This window comes from Osmerus mordax, unplaced genomic scaffold, assembly GCF_038355195.1.
Source record: "Osmerus mordax isolate fOsmMor3 unplaced genomic scaffold, fOsmMor3.pri Scaffold_57, whole genome shotgun sequence".
Lineage (NCBI taxonomy): Eukaryota > Metazoa > Chordata > Actinopteri > Osmeriformes > Osmeridae > Osmerus > Osmerus mordax.
In genome coordinates this window covers 1-2500 of record NW_027120614.1, presented here as the reverse complement: position 1 = coordinate 2500, position 2500 = coordinate 1, and positions in this window count along the sequence as shown.

Below are 2500 nucleotides of genomic sequence, written 5' to 3'. Positions count from 1 at the left end.
CGTGGGATTTGGCTGGGGACGGTTTCTATATTCAAGTTGGGATGGGGGGCACCGAGGTGAGTGGTGGTTGTCCCCGAAAAAGCCCTCCCCTTTTCCGTAGCCCCGTTTAAAGTTTTGTTTGGGCTCCTGTTCAGCGGGGAAGCGCGTGCGCGTGGCAACCTTGACACCCCCGTGTTCCCCTGGACCAGACCTTTCCAACGCCGCCTGAGTTAAGGTGCTACGACGTCCCTAAGTGGAGATGCCTCTAAATGAACACCTTTTCCCAACTTTGCACGTTTCCAGCTTGAGAGGAAAAGGGGCTTAAAATTCACAGTTATTCGCCCGAACGTGGGATTTGGCTGGGGACGGTTTCTATATTCAAGTTGGGATGGGGGGCACCGAGGTGAGTGGTGGTTGTCCCCGAAAAAGCCCTCCCCTTTTCCGTAGCCCCGTTTAAAGTTCTGTTTGGGCTCCTGTTCAGCGGGGAAGCGCGTGCGCGTGGCAAACTTGACACCCCCGTGTTCCCCTGGTCCAGACCTTTCTAACGCCGCCTGAGTCAAGGTGCTACGACGTCCCCAAGTGGGGATGCCTGTAGATGAGCACATTTTCCCAACTTTGAATGTAAGTTTCCAGTATCATTGAAAATGTGGCCTCAAACGTGCAGTTTTGCCCCCGAACGTGGGATTTGGCTGGGGACGGTTTCTAAATTCAAGTTGGGATGGGGGGGCACCGAGGTGAGTGGTGGTTGTCCCCGAAAAAGCCCTCCCCTTTTCCGTAGCCCCGTTTAAAGTTTTGTTTGGGCTCCTGTTCAACGGGGATGCGCGTGCGCGTGGCAAACATGACACGCCCGTGTTCCCCTGGACCAGACCTTTCTAACGCCGCCTGAGTTAAGGTGCTACGACGTCCCTAAGTGGAGATGCCTGTAAATGAACACCTTTTCCCAACTTTGCACGTTTCCAGCTTGAGAGGAAAAGGGGCTTAAAATTCACAGTTATTCGCCCGAACGTGGGATTTCGCTGGGGACGGTTTCTAAGTTCAAGTTGGGATGGGGGGCACCGAGGTGAGTGGTGGTTGTCCCCGAAAAAGCCCTCCCCTTTTCCGTAGCCCCGTTTAAAGTTTTGTTTGGGCTCCTGTTCAGCGGGGAAGCGCGTGCGCGTGGCAACCTTGACACGCCCGTGTTCCCCTGGACCAGACCTTTCTAACGCCGCCTGAGTTAAGGTGCTACGACGTCCCCAAGTGGGGATGCCTGTAAATGAACACCTTTTCCCAACTTTGAATGTAAGTTTCCAGTATCATTGAAAATGTGGCCTCAAACGTGCAGTTTTGCCCCCGAACGTGGGATTTGGCTGGGGACGGTTTCTAAATTCAAGTTGGGATGGGGGGCACCGAGGTGAGTGGTGGTTGTCCCCGAAAAAGCCCTCCCCTTTTCCGTAGCCCCGTTTAAAGTTTTGTTTGGGCTCCTGTTCAACGGGGATGCGCGTGCGCGTGGCAAACATGACACGCCCGTGTTCCCCTGGACCAGACCTTTCTAACGCCACCTGAGTTAAGGTGCTACGACGTCCCCAAGTGGGGATGCCTCTAAATGAAGCCAATTTCTCCTATTTGAATGCACTCTCCCAGCCCAGAGAGGCATGTGCCTTAAAATTCACAGTTATTCACCCGAACGTGGGATTTTGTTGAGGACGGTTTCTAAATTCAAGTTGGAACAGGGGGCACCGACGTGAGTGGTGTTTGTCCCCGAAAAAGCTCTCCCCTTTTCCGTAGCCCCGTTTAAAGTTTTGTTTGGGCTCCTGTTTAGCGGGGATGCGCGTGCGCGTGGCAACCTTGACACGCCCGTGTTCCCCTGGACCAGACCTTTCTAACGCCGCCTGAGTTAAGGTGCTACGACGTCCCTAAGTGGAGATGCCTGTAAATGAACACCTTTTCCCAACTTTGAATGTAAGTTTCCAGTATCATTGAAAATGTGGCCTCAAACGAGCAGTTTTGCCCCCGAACGTGGGATTTGGCTGGGGACGGTTTCTAAATTCAAGTTGGGATGGGGGGAACCGAGGTGAGTGGTGGTTGTCCCCGAAAAAGCCCTCCCCTTTTCCGTAGCCCCGTTTAAAGTTTTGTTTGGGCTCCTGTTCAGCGGGGATGCGCGTGCGCGTGGCAAACATGACACGCCCGTGTTCCCCTGGACCAGACCTTTCTAACGCCACCTGAGTTAAGGTGCTACGACGTCCCCAAGTGGGGATGCCTCTAAATGAAGCCAATTTCTCCTATTTGAATGCACTCTCCCAGCCCAGAGAGGCATGTGCCTTAAAATTCACAGTTATTCACCCGAACGTGGGATTTTGTTGAGGACGGTTTCTAAATTCAAGTTGGAACAGGGGGCACCGACGTGAGTGGTGTTTGTCCCCGAAAAAGCTCTCCCCTTTTCCGTAGCCCCGTTTAAAGTTTTGTTTGGGCTCCTGTTTAGCGGGGATGCGCGTGCGCGTGGCAACCTTGACACGCCCGTGTTCCCCTGGACCAGACCTTTCTA